Here is a 15263-nt window from a genome sequence, read left to right as displayed (position 1 = left end):
TGGCCAGAAATCACCCATGGAGGGAGCATTCACACCATGGAAACCTGCAAACACTACACACTGTCTACCCTGCCCATCCCCACCTCCACTGAGAGCCAGCTGTTGAACATTTATCAGCAGACCACTGGTGGAGGTCTTGATGAGTAGTGTAATGAACACTTGTCCAAAGGGCTTCTCTGTCGAGCTGGGTTTCTGGCTTGGCTAACCACGTAGTCTTAAAAGAGAACTGGCCCAGTGTTAAGAAGTGGCCCAATTGTGTGGCCCTAGAGAGAGCCTTGGCTGGCTGCTGTGTCCCTCTGGAGCAGAGTTGGCACAAGGGTGAAGTTGGGGGGAACTAGCCACAGGTGCAAAATTTCAGAGGGCATCAAAAAACGCAGTATTAAGATGGCTGGTATTTTAATGCAATATTTTAAAAGATCAAAATTAATGCCCCCCACCCCCGCAACCCCATGATAAAAAAATTATCAAAATTTTAAGTAAAGACAAAATTTTAAGTAAATTTTAAGGATTGACTAAGGCTGAGATTAATCATCAAGGAGATGAGTAGAGCGAGTCATGTAAGTGGAGGTCAGAACCTGTCTTGGTTAGATTTTGATAGTCTGTTCACATACTATTTTTGCATTAATTTTAATTTTTTTAAAAAAGGTTCATGACTTTGCATGTGACAATGATTTCTTGGCTATGACACTAAAATCACAGATGACAAAAGAAAAATCATTAATTAGAATTCATCAAAATTAAAAACTGCGCACCAAGGGACGCTATCAACAGAATAAGGAGGCAAGCAGAAGAGGATAAAATGTTTGCAAATTAAATATATGTAAGGAATTAATATCCAGAATATATAAAGAGCTCCTAAGCTCAACAATGAGAAAATAAGCAACTCAATTAAAGAATGAGCAAAGGACTTGAATAGACTTTTCTCTCAAGAAGACATACAAATGACCAGTAATCACATGAAAAGATGCCCCATATCATTAATCATCAAGGAAATGCAAATCAAAACTCCAAAGAGATACCACCTCATACCCTTTAGAATGACTATTATTTAAAAAAAAAAAGGAAAAAAAAAAGAAAATAACTAGTACTGGAGAGGATGTGGAGAAATGAGAATTCATGCATTGCTAGTGGTAGTGTAACATGGTACAGGTGCTATGGAAAACAGTATGGTGCTTCTTCAAAAAATTAAAAATAGACCTACCATATGGTCCAGCAATTCACTTCTGGGTACATACCCCAAAAAACTGAAAGCAGGGCCAAACTGAAAACAGATATTTGTGCACTCATATTCAATTATTCCCAATAACCAAAAGGCAAAGGCAACCCAAATGTCCATTGACGGGTGTAGGGTAAACAAAATGTGGTATAGTCATGCAAACGAATATTATTCAGTCTTAAAAAGGAAAGACATTCTGACCATTGCTATAACATAGACAAACCTTGAGGACATTATGCTACGTGAAATAAGCCAGTAGCAAAGGAAAATTCTGTATGATTCCAGTTATATGAGGTTCCTAAAGTCATCGAACTCATAGAGACAGGAAGGAGAATGGTGGTTGTTAAGGGCTGGGAGGAGGGAGAAATGGGGAGTTATGATTTAGTGCAGTGGTCCCCAACCTTTTTGGCACCAGTGCTCTCATGAGAATCTAATGCCTGATGATCTGAGGTGAGCTGAGGCAGTGATGCTGGCGCTGGGGAGCAGCTGCAAATACAGACGAAGCTTCGCTCACTGGCCACCATCTCCTGCTGTGCGGCCCGGTTCCTAAAAGGTCAAGGACCAGTTCCGGTCTGCAGCCCAGGGGTTGGGGACTCCTGGTTTAGTGGATAGAGTTTCAGTTTCACAAGATGAAAAGAGCTAGGAAATGGATGGTGGTGATCGTTGCACGACAAAATGAATGTACCTCACATTAAACTGTACACTGAAAATGGTTAAGATGGTAAATTCTATGTTATGTGTACCTTACCAAAGTTTTTTAAAATTAGGGGGAAAAGCAAGGTGCAAACCAGTATGTGTAAGGAGTTATTTTTATATTTAAAAAGTGGTTGAGAAATAAAAATCTAGTATTAGATTTGCTTGAATGTGCATATTTAAAGCTCTGGAAAGATGCATTGAAACAAAGTTTACTTAGAAAGTTGTGGGAACTGGGCAGATGGAGGGCAAGGGTAGATCTGACACTTGCCATGTAGCCTTTATAAATTTTAATTCTGTGTAAACAGGTCTCAGAAGTTTCCAAGCTGCTTATGGTAAAGCAGAAATGTCCCCATTCGAAGATTACATAATGGCCATGTGACCTCCTCAGAATAATAACTTTCTGGTGGGATTACCTTGGGCTGCCATGGATCAGTTTCTTTTCTTTTTTCTTTCTATTTTATTTTATATTTTATTATTTTATTTTATTTTATTTTATTTTTTTATTTTTGGTCTTATCTCACTTGAAACCAGCATGAGCCCTCAGGCCAGTCCAGCAGAGCACTTCTCTCTAGAAATAGTCTCAGTCTTTGAGAGCAGCCAGCCAGGGGCGCTGAGCCAGCTCAGCCAGCAACCTTCCTCTGGGGGCAGTTCCATCTTTCTGCTTGGTTTTCTCTTGTCGCCGTGGAAGATCTTTCATTTGGTGATTCTGCACTGGTTAGATCCCAGACCTGCTTGCCAAGCTCTTCGTCTCATAGGAATACTCAAGGGCGCCCTCTCCTAAGCCCTTCTGAAGGTTGACCACCCTGGCATTGTCGGGAGAGACCAGCACCTACGGGGCATTCTCCTTCTTTCCCTCTTTGTTCTCAAGTAACTGCTCTTTACCTCTCCTCTCATCCTTCCCTGCTCAGGAGAGTTAACCCAGGGCCCCAGTCCACTCCCTCCCTGCCCACCTTCTCTGGGCCTGCCCTCACCCTCCCATGGAGAAGCCCTGCCTCGTTATTAGCACCATCTGGAAGTCAGACACAGGTGGGTTTGAATCCTTGCTCTGCTGCCTACAAGCTGCCTACAAGTGATGCTGGGGGAAGTGGTTAACCTACCTGAAATTTGGTTTCCTTCTAGGTAAAATAAGGACATTAACAAAGTAACAACCTCTTGCAAGGGGACCCATGCTCCATACCTGTGCTGGATGCTGGTCTGGTTCTGCCTCTTGAGCTACGTGGTGGCTACATAGGACTTTGCATCATAATGATTTGTCCAACTGTTCATTTTTGTTTTATGCATTCTTCTATATGTATGTTGTATGATACATTAAAAAATTTTTTTTAAAAAAAGAAACCTATAGAACAAAACGTTAGGTGCTGAATAGAATAAATGCTATTTTACTTACCGCCCCCTATACTGCCTCGGTTCTCTCCTTTCTTAAAAATCCCTTTGATTCTTGTCAATGTAAGAAATGTCCAGACCTAGAGAGAATTTTTATAAGAGCTTATTTGAGCCAAACTGACAACATATGCCAGGGAGCAAGATCTCAAATCCTCTGTTGAATAATAGTTTTACAGTTTTGTTTTTGCCTTTGAAATGAGGGAAGGAACGGAAGTGGGGGAAAGCAAGGCAGGGATTGGATTACAGGACAGTAAATAAGATTTTGTGCTCTCAGGAGAGTTAAAACCCCCTTCCGGGGATATTACTCCTGGCATTTCAAAGGTGTGTTAACCTAGATGCACAAGAACAATAGACAAGTTCTGCTTAAAACCTTTCACTAAAGAAGTTACAGCCCTGGGCTGTGAGTACCCACCGTGACCCGCCCTGTTAGGAATTTACTATCCCCCTGTCCTTTCAACGAGCTGCTGCGAGCTGTCCTGGGTGTTGGTTGAACTGTGCCTTGGCAAGTCTGATCGCCCACCACGTTTCTGAGGAGTGAGACCATTGCTCACTACCGTGGAGTCAGGAGAGCGTCTCCTTTTCCCACTGTAGGGAGTTTCACCTTCCAATACTAGTCAATGTCATCCAGAGCACAAGAATGCTCTCTGGGCACAATTCTTGGTGTTAGATTCTGAACACGATACAAAGCAGTCACCTGCCTTTGCATCAGAATTACCTGGGATGCTGTGAACTCATTCCTCATCCCCACCCTGGATAACCTGCCAGGAAGAAAGCTCCAGAAAAAGAATTCTCATCCACCAAGCACCTGCTATGCACCAGGCACTTTTCATATATCAGCTTACTTAATTCTTCCTCTGGTCCTATGAAGTTGGTGCTGTGATGGTCCTTTTGTTGCAGGTGAAGAAACTGGGGCTCGGAAAAAGTGAGTAACTTGCAACAGGTCACATGGGCAGGAGGAGTGAAAGAGGCAAGATTTGAAACCAGGCTGTGTTGTTCCCTTGGCCATGTCCTTCCCCCACATCTACCCCTACCCTCCAAGACCAGGCTTTTCCTTATGTCACTAACTTAGTATCTGGTAGACCAGCTCAAAAAAATATTCTCAAAAAAATATTCAAATGCATGCTGGGTTCTTGTTAATTCTGACTACACAGGTCTGGGGCAGGGTCTGAGAATCTGCATTTCTATCACACTCTGAGGAGATGGTGCTACAGTCAGTGGACCTCACTTTGAGTAACAAGATGGTGGTGGAGGCAGAGTGTGAAGAACTGTGCCCCAGCAAATCACTGGGGGTTCCCTGCTTTAAGGGTTAGCCACCTAAGGGGCTATAGACTGTGTCCCCCACTCTCCACAAATTCATACGTTGAAAACCTAATCCAAAATGTGGTGTTAGGAGATGGGGCCTTTGGGAGATTAGCTCATGAGGGTGGAGCTCTCATGGTGGGATTAGTGTCCTTATAAAAGGGACCCCAGAGAGCTCCCTTACCCCTCTGCCATTGAGGACTCAGTGAGAAGACAGCCAGCTATGAACCAGGAAGTGGGCTCTTGCCAGACACCAAATCTGTCAGCCCCTTGATCTTGGCCTTCCAGCCTCCAGAACTGTGAGAAATAAAGTCTGTTTAAGCCACACAGTCTATCATATTCTGTTATAGCAGCCCAAATGGTCTCAGACACAGGGCGGGGAAACTAGATAGTTTCCCTCAGCAGAAGGTCCTCAGCCTCGAGGTCCCCTCACCATGCAGCCTCAGTCCTGCCAGCGTCAGACACAGAGCTCAGTCCTCTTCCTACTTTACGTAAGGACTTGAGGCCTTGGAAAGTTCACTACAGATATGAGGAGATGACGGAGCGAGCTCATCTCTGGCCATGTGGCTTCAGCCATCCTGCCGACCTCTAAGTCTCGTCTCTGGACTTATGGTCCCCTTGGAGGCATGGTCAGGTCCCTGCTCCAGAAGTTTCTCCCTCAGGGAGCATCTGCCTTGACTAGGCCTCTGGCTTCCTGAAGTATAAAAAGTTTTTCATCACATTACATCTTCATCTGAGAAAAATATTGGCAGCTTTTTGCAAAGGTTCTTTTGTTGTTGTTTTTAATGTAAATTATCTCTCTACAGGCCCATGAAAGACACCAATCACGATATTTACTTGTCACTCCCAGGCTTTCTCCAACTAATCATCCTTCTCCTAAGGGTTCAGGTGGGGTTCTTCTTTTGGGGTGCAGCTTCCTGGCTCAGGCTGGTATCAGTTTCTCCCCACCTTTGGCCTGTGGCACATGCGTGCCACATGCTGGAGCACAGGAGACAGCTGCTGAAACAGGCAGTGCACTTGTCCTGAGGGTCCCCAAGGGCTGAAGGCATCAGTGACACTGCACTCTTGAGTTGCGTTCACAGTATTCCCATGGAGATTCTTAACCTCCCCTTCAGGACATTTGTTTCGTACACATTCTACTGATGCCATCTGTCCTTGTGGCAAAGACAGATGGCATCAGTAGAAGTCACCAGAATAGCCTGGGGAGACTGAGTGTTACTGGAGGGAGCCCAGCACCATTAGGGCTTTAAGATGACCTAGAGGCGGATCTGAATTCCGAGCCGGGTTGCCAAGGCCCCCCCACCCCATGTCACTGAGAGGGCACCCTGCCTGCTCTTGCCCTCCTCCAGGGTGCGGCCTCTGACAGGGAACAGTGAACGTTTCCTCTCTCTCTCTCTCTCTCTCTCTCTCTGTCTCTGCTCCACCCCCAGAATTGTTCATCTCTGTACCCTAACCTGAGGCTCAGGAGAATGTTCCCTGTGTGGGTGCAACCTGCTGTGAGATGCCGCCCAGCAGTGGGTGAGAGCATCTGCCTCGGAGTCCTGGAAGCCCCTGTTTCTAAATCTCCCCACGTGGACCAGGGCCTGCGAGTACCGAGGGATAAGCGCCTTCGATTCGTTCTGCTCACAGGCACTTTTGCAAGCAGAGTTGTCAAAAAATAGTAGATTCGTTCAGGGTTCAAAGCTGGGGACCCGTTGGTCCCTGCTCCCTGAAACTCTGCTTGTTTCATCTGACCCCAGTGAGCTGAGTCGCATCCATCACACTTGCACCAATCCAGTCTGAACTGGTACCATCCATTCCAACCTGATTATTTAGTCTCATTTGCCAAGAACAACCAGCGTGGCCTCTGTCTCTGTTCTTATGAAATTAGTTTCACAGAGAATGAGAAGTCAGGGCCTCTCGGGTCTCTAAGACCTTTAGTATGATTTTGCCATAAATCACTCTCTTGATAACTTGCCCATCTGGCCTGATGTGCTTTCTAGAATGTATAGTATATACTTGTCAGATGCCTTTCTAGCCTTAACCATATGCAGAACTTGCTTCTCTCCTCTGGTGCTGTGTAGTAGAAACCCTGGCATGGAATCCTTACAGCTCTCCATAGTATGACATGGAGCTCGCACAGCGCCAGAGGACTCTGTGCCTCTGACAGCACATAGAATTCCTGAGCCTGCAAATGCTCAACTGATCGCCATCTTGTCTCTGCCTCTGCAGCCTGCCCCTGTCACAGTCCAGGGACGTTTGCCAACCACAGGTTCATACCTTCCTTCTCGGGTGCTGACACTGTATTCCTATACATGGCTCTGGTTTCTGAAAGCACAGGGCCCTGTGAGGGATCCTACGAGTGAGATAAAATGTCCATAGGAGCAAGATTTGAAGAACAGCGGATCTTACTCGACAACAGATCCCAGAAAGCCCTCGACGGGGAAGAGAAGCTGCCCTTGGGTTCGCTGTCCCAGATGACCACCGCAGGGCCTTGGAGGAAGGACACTGAGGAAAGAAGTCAAGGGGCCTGTCAAGGTCAAGAGGAAGCCTGAACTAAACCTGTGCCTTAGTGACAATGTGGCATTTACCCCCCTCTCTAGGAGTTGCCAGTTCACAGCCCCCGGCAATGTTGACTCTGGCAAGAGAGGAGGATGCTATCAGCTCACAAGGTCTGAGCTTCAAGGCAAGGGCAGAATGGCTGCTAAGCTATCTAAGTGGGACCTGGGAACTGCTCCAGGCACAGCACACGATCTCCCCACCACCACTACCCACTTTTCTCTGGCTGATCACTGCTGAGGCTATGGAGCTGGCCCAGCTCAGACCTGGTACCCTGGGCAGAGGGTGGGAGAAGACAGCCAGCCCATGCCCCCAAACATGAGCTGTCTGCATTTTCTTCCACATGCACAGGTGAGGATCTCCTAATGCCATGGTTCTTTATCTTTTGGGGTACAGGAGGCCCCTTTGAGACTCGGGTAAAAGCCAGCACTTTCTGCCCTGAAAAATGTAGCATCTAGTGTGCAGCTGAGGTATGAGTTTTAGCTCCCTCTGAGAACTGGTCGATATACAGACAGGAACAGAAGACGGGAAAGCTACTTGGAGGTGGGGCGAGAACTTGGCAAAAGCCGCTGGAACCCTAGACAAAGGGGCTGGGGTGTTAACTAAGGTTAAATCCTGAGACGAAAGGGAAGGTGGGACGCGCGCTCTTTCAGAGATGGCCGACGGAATGAAAAGGGCAGGCTAGCCCCCAGCATGGTGGAGTCAGGTGTTAGCAGAGCATTTTCAGGTGGTCCTGACCTGATCACCTATCCAGGGAAGAATCCAGAGGGAGACCAAAAACGTAACTCATGAAAGGCTTTGAGGTAACATGGAAGTATCTCCTTATTCCCCTTTCTCTTTGGGTCTTAGTGAATAATTTTAACACAGAATGATGAATTCTGTGCATGGCCTTTAGGGTGCTAGACAGCTCTCAGACCTGGCCATTGTGACAGACAGTTGCTAGGGGGGCCCCCACAACCCCTGCCTCCTGATCTTAATTTCTTTTGGGAACCCCCCTCCTTGGGTGTAAGCAAGACCTTGCCTCTAACTGATAGAATATGGCAAGGTGATGGAATATCACTTCCTCGATTAGGTTATTTTATATATGACTCCATTTTGCAAGCAGACTCACTCTAGAGACTGTCCTTGTGTCCTTGTTGGCTGGATGAAATAAGTGGCCATGTTGGGAAAATATATGTGGCAAGAAACTGCCAGAAGCCTCTAGGAGCTGGGAGTGGCTTCTAGGAGCTGAGGGTAAACTCCAGCCTGCAAAAATCCAGGGCCCTTAGAGACATAACCACAGGGAATGAATTCTGCCAGCAACCTGAGTGAGCTTAGGGACAGATTATTCCCCACTCAAGCATCTGCATGAGACCCTAGCCCTGGCTGACACCTTGATTGCAGCCCGTGAGACCCTAAGCTGAGGACTGCTTAAGACTTCTTAGGAGCTGCAGCTGGACTCCTGATCCATAGAAACTATGAAATAATTAATGTGCGTTGTTTTAAGACACTAAATTTGTTAAACAGCAGTAGATAACTAATATGACCACAGACCAAGAAAGTAGCTAAAGGGCTTTCTGTGTTGCAATGGTTAGGAGCGTCCACTTTAGTAGACAAAAATAGCAAGGTGCCAGGACATGGAAAAATACTCTCTCCACTGTGTCTCTGGAGTCCCTGTGTGTGCTGTGAGTTTAGCATTTATAAAATCCAGGACATTGTGCTGAGAGAGGAATTTTTTTTACTCTGAGAATTCATTTTATATCTAAACCTTATCCCTGGAAACAACTACTGTGAAACACGATCTAGACTTCAAAGGACTCAGATTTGCTTCATCCTTAAAAGAACCCAAGATAAAGACAAGGAACATGCAGTTATTACTGATGGTTGCAAAAGCAGAGCTGGCAAAACTGGTCCAATATACAATCATTGAATACTTACCATCACAGTCTCAGAGGAAAATGCTGGGCTGGATGAATCACTTAAGGAACCTCTTAAGTCTAAATATCAAGGCTTTTGAGAGGCTCAGAAGATGATGAATGGCAGCCCATGTCTCTACACATCCCCTGTCTGACCTTCAGGGCTACATGTGGGGATGGCAGATCCCATCTTTGGATGCCCCCACGCTCTGTTGATAAAGATCATATCTTCCATGACAAATTCCTGGATGTGAAGACCCTGTGACTGACTTGGTTTATACGAAAGTCATCCAGGGAAAACTAGGATTCTGTGCCAGAGGTCAAAGAACATATTTCCTAGGCCCAGGGTAGGGCAGCGTGATACTGTGATTCAATAAGAAAGATATCTTTCGGCTTTCATCGCCAGCTCCTGGCAAGAGCTCCTAAAACCTTTATAATTGCCTAAGTGACAAGAGTTATAGGAGCATGTTTTTTGTTATAATATTTGATTTTTTTCTCCAGCTCCTGAGACAACTCCAGATTGATAAAATTGAGAGAAGCATCTTTTATTATTCACAGCAAGACCCTTTCAATCCTACCTGAATTTATGTTAATGAGATGACTTTTGGAAAGCCAGGGCAACTAACCAGTTGATTAGAGAGCTGAAATTTTCAGCCCCACCTCCTGACCTCCAGGGATGGGAGAGGGGCTGGAGGTTGAGCTAATTGCCAATGGCCAATGATTTAATCAGTCATTCCAGTGTAACGAAGCCTCTGTAAAAACCTTAACTGAAGGGGTTTGGAGAGCCTCTGGGTTGGCACCTCATGGAGGTGCCAGGAGGCCTGGAGAGAGCATAGAAGCTTAGCGCCCTTCACTACACCTTGCCCTATGCGTCTCTTCCATTTGGCTCTTCCTGAGTTCAGTACACTGGTAACAGGAAGTAAAACACTTTCCTCAGTCTTGGGAGCCATTCTAGCAAATTAGCAAACCCAAGGACAGGGTGTGAGAACCCCTGATTTATAGCCAGTCAGTCAGAAGAAAGGGAAGGTCTGAACTCCCATTTGTGTCTGAGTCGGGGCAGTCTTGTGATCCCTGAACCCCTGGGGTCTGCGCTGACTCTGGGTAGTTAGTGTCAGAGTTCAAATAAATAGTAGGACAAGCAGTTGGTGTCCTCAGATAACTGTAGAATTGCTCCGTGTGGAAAACCCCTACATGGCGAAGGCAGAAGTGTTGAGAGTAGAGGAAACAATGTTTTTCTTTTAGGCAGACATTCCTCCACTATGCCCATCTGCCAGGCCCAGCCTGCTCTCCTGGAGCTCCGCCCACAGGGAAGTCTGTCCACGGCAGAGTGTCAGGGACCCTGGAAGGCTGTCGGGGCTGAGCCCTCAGGGTTGCTTTCCCCTTCCCTGCTCCTGACCTTCTCCTCCATCTGCTCAGGCTCCTCCTCCCGTCTGGCCCCAGCTCCTCCATGTCCACTCTTTGTGCCTCGCAATCCCATCCCCCCTCAGCAACTCTCTCCTTTCTCTTCCCTCCCTGAGCAGATCGCTGGCAAGGAGTCTTCTGACCTGCTCTTCTTAAGCCATTTATCAGACTGTCACCCTCTCCGCTTCTGGATGGCTCCTGGAGAGCCTTGCACAGGTCTCGGATTCTAGGGACAGGCCCATAGGACTTCACCTGGGCGCTCTCTCCTTTTCCTAAATGCCCTCCTGGCTCTCCAGCCCTCCGGTCTCCCAGCCCTTCATCACCTGCTCCACCTCCTGTCCCAGGGCTAATCCCAGGCCAGACACCCCAGGCTGAGGGATGGGTAATTCTAAAACCCAATTCACCTTCACATGGGATCCTGTGCACCATGCTGGCCGCTACGGGAAGGGGGAGCCAGTTCCTTCACCTTCTTAAGGGATGCTTCTTGATTCCTGCAGCATTAAGTACAAGTCAACTGTTTCCAGCAGTGGAGGTAGATAGAGTGCCAGCACATGGCCAAAGATGGAAGCTCTTGGGGAGTTAGTAACCAGATAGACTTGTTTCCAGGGAGCTGCACAGATAAAAGCATAGCCACAGCAACCTGTCCCCGAGGTCAGGCAGAATCAAATGCATCCAGTCTCTGCTGCGCGGGCCTCCCAGGCTCCGAGTGCCCTTTTCATCCCAGCTGTATCAGGATCCTTGAGAGGCAAAAGCGAAATGCCACTTTTGGATCCTGGGAGGCTGGTGAGCATCCAGACTTCAAAAGGACGCTCTGTTCTATCACACTGTGCTTTCTTCAGACTATTTCATTTCTTTCTCACAGAAATCCTTTCAAACAGATACTAGTCTACACAATTTTCACCTAGCGTGCTTGTCTTCCTGGTACCTAGCTCAGTAATGAGTACTTGTGTTTTGGATAGACTGCACACATTCAGCCATCTCCCACCCTCTGCCCAGGGACAACGACAGCACCGTGTCCTTGGAAAGAAGGGCCCATGGGAGTCTGGGTCCCTTGAGCATGGGACACCAAAATAGAATTCGATGACTAAGAGATATACTTGGGTAAGTGCCTGCTTTCTGATCTGCACTAACTCCTCCGAAGTCTGAGAACCCCTGCTTTAGGGGGAAAATGCTCTTTGCTTGAAAAAACAAAAGTCCGAGCACGGTTATATTTCTCTGTCACTGTTTCTCCTTATTTGGCTCCAATCATCATTCATTTTATAACTTAAACCAAGTACTTTCTATTTCACAGAGAAAACTGTGGAAGTAGATAAGAGAGAACTGTCTGTCTTACACAAGCATTTGAGGAGAATAAAGCTCTCTAAAAAGAGACCACATATAGCACAACATGCTATCCCTTTACATCTTAAAGTAGCAAAAATGAACAGTCATTAATATGACCCCAAGATACAGCCTCTCTATAGCATAGAAATAAGAAGCAATAGCAGGTGAACCTAAAATTATGTTAGTAATCAACATTTTGGTATTTTGCAGTGTTTAGATATTGTCTAGGTATCCAACAATCCATTAACCAACTCAACGATATCAGTCCAAGGTTTTAGGTTACCTTAAAATCTTGCAAGTTATTGTCTAACTATAAAAACATAATTACCATCGAAAGAAAAAGTTTATCAGAAAAATGACTGAGCTTAGTTGAACATAAGTTTACATATTTAATGATTCTAAATGTTATGTAACATTAAGTATTAGGCTTCTTTGATTAGTAAGCCTGTCTGCATTTGGGAAAGATAAAGTAAAATAAAATGTATTATACCCTGATAAATAAGAGAAGTGAGACGCTGTTTTTTAAAATTAAAATGATAAACCAGTCTTATTGGTGTAAGATTAATTTTAATTACTCAAATGTGGATTGTAAAATGTTTCTGAATTGGTCTTATAATGTTCGATTTCCTTATTTTCTGAGATTGCAGAAATATTCCAATTACATAAACACTGATTTAGCTCTAAAGCCAATGAGAGATCTATTAAGTTAAGAAATATTATAATCTAGTGTATTAATACCCTTTAGAGATAGACAAACATTTCACAATCATGCAGTGACAAACATATAAAGAGCTTATAGTTTTTTAGTTTCCACAATTTCAGCTATAGGTCTAGGACAATTGCAGAAACACAAGAGTCACGAATTTAACCTTCTACAGGATATTAAAGAGCTGTTCTTCCCAATGGTCACAGAATTCTTAAATGATTTGAGCTAAAAAAGAGACAAATAGAAAAACAAAAAAAGATGAACAAACCAGATTCTCTGTTGTCTTTCACGCAACAGAGAATAGATTTAAAAACCCATAAAACCAAATACTCTCATTGCTGCTATCATGGGGAAATTATTTGCAGGCCACGTGGGAACCAGAAATAAAAACAAACCACAAAATCAGTAGAGAGAGAAAAATAAAACTCGAGAAACAGGGAATTGGTAAAGTTAAAGTTCTATTGCCAATTGGATTCCTCTGGAAATCTAGAAAGATGTCCCTGGGTTTACATCAGAAGTGAGGTCCCCTTCTCTGGCTGACCTTGCTCTGTCACATGGATCCATCAGGCATCTCGGTGGATGACTTCCAACACTATTAAAACATTTTTCTTGAAAAAGATTAAATCACTACTCTCATACAAATATAAAATAAGGGTAGGTTGTATTTAACTCATTAATAAATGAGGGAATCAGTAAGATGTTACAGTTGACTCAAAAAATTCCACACACACACACACACACACACACACACACACACACACACACACACACACACAAAATGAAGAACGCCAAAGTGGATTTTTTTAATAGATGAAAAACTGGCTTCTTGGTGAAGAGGATCAATTGTACCTCCACCAAATAAAATCCATTTGCATTTGTATGGACAAGAAGAAGCAGCAAGAGCTCTATTGTGGACAAGTCAAAGTTTGAGATGAGATTTGTATGTCCAATTGGAGATATTAAAATTTTAGCTGGATGTTCACACCTGGAGTGCAGAGGGTAAGTGCTTAGGTTTCACCTCTTTAGGGAAATGCTTCTGACCATCATACCCCTGGATCCCACCTCATCACAAGACTATGTGCTCCTTCCCATAAATCATACGCTTTTTTTAATGTAGCATCTACCACAGAGTATTGTAATTGCCTTTTTATATTTTTCTATATCTCCCCACCAGACTCTTAGCCACTTAGAAGAGGTACTATTTCTTATTCAGTGTAGGATCCCCAGGCCCCAGCAGAGACCCTTACTAAAGGAAAAATAGATAGGGTTGCAAACACATGATTCTACCATTCTGAGATCTACCTAAGTGTTTGATAAAGAACTTGACAATCCCATACTGACATCACGGTTCTGTGTGTGATATGGTGGAAAGCAGAGAAGCAAATTAAAATGATCCAAGCATGTAATGAACTTTATCTACCTCCAATTTTGAGCAAATTAGTTAGCTAATTAACTAATTAATTAATATCTTGGAATATCAGTAAAGCATTGACCAAGTAGACGAAGCCGAAACTCACAGAAATAGGAATGGAAATGCAGGAAAAGATGCTTCAGGAAAAAGAGAAAGTCAATATAAACATTCTGAGGCAAAAGAACAGGAAGTGTTTGGGGAATCAGCTGATCAGCATCACTTGAACCAGATGCATGGGAGCAAGTGGGAAGAAATGAGACTGGATAGTAGACAGGAGCTAAAACATGGAGGGTCTCCTATGCAAATGATATTAGATTTTATGCTGCAGGCAGTAAGAAGTTAACTGAAGACTTCTGATCAAAGGTGTGGCACAGACTTAAAATGCTTATCAGAAGGTGAAACTAGGAGCAGGGTGAAAGTTGCTTGATTAATCTCATATCCTTGCTAAAAATCACTTATTAGTTCTAGTAGCTGTTTTGTGCATTTGATATATTTTTTACATGTTTTCTGTTAATGTCGATATCTTTTATTCTTTTTCTTACTTTTATGGTATTGGCTAGAACCTCCAGTACAGTGTGGAATAATCGATGTCCTTTATCAGCTTGAGGAAGTACCTCTCTATTTCTAATTATTGAAAACTTTTATAAAGAATGAATGTTAGGTCAAATGCTTTTTCTGTATCTATTGAAATGCTCTTGTAGTATAAATTTCATTTGGGAGCATTCACTGTTAGTGTATAGAAAAGCAATAAATTGATCTTGTATCTTGCAACCTTGCTAAACTTTTTTTTTATTTCTGAGAGGTGTTTGTGTGTGTTTGTGTACCAGCTTACGGACCAAAAAAGGAGGGTTCTAAGGAAAGTAACCTCATAGGGTGATCTGATCACAAATTCCTAATTTGGCAGGTCGTTGTGTGTAGGTAAGCCCCAGGCCTATAACTTTTTAGTAAAAGGTTTATCTTTGCCTTAAGCAAGCTCTGCCCATTGTTTCTATGCATCTAGGTTGACATTTCTTTCAATTAAATTGTAACTATCAGCATGAGGGCAGTAATCTCAACTATCCTGTAATTCAATCCCTGCTTCCCTTTCCCGCACCTCCAAGTAATATTCCTTATTTTTCCTCCTTAATTTCAAATGCATCAAAGAAGCTGTAAAACTGTTATTTTCTAGAGCCTTTGAGATCTTGCTGCCCAGCGTATCTAGTCAGTTTGGTTCAAATAAACTCATAAAAATTCTCTACAGGTTGGGATATTTCTTACATCGACACCCTTTTACTTTTAACTTATTTGTGTCTGTATTTAATGTGTTTTGGAATATCACTCAGCTATTAAAAAAATGAAATCTTACCATTTACAATGACATGGCTAGACCTAGATGGTATTATGCTGAGTGAAATA

This window comes from Pteropus alecto, unplaced genomic scaffold (assembly GCF_000325575.1).
Source record: "Pteropus alecto unplaced genomic scaffold, ASM32557v1 scaffold50, whole genome shotgun sequence".
NCBI lineage: Eukaryota > Metazoa > Chordata > Mammalia > Chiroptera > Pteropodidae > Pteropus > Pteropus alecto.
Note: the sequence above shows the minus strand (reverse complement) of the source record.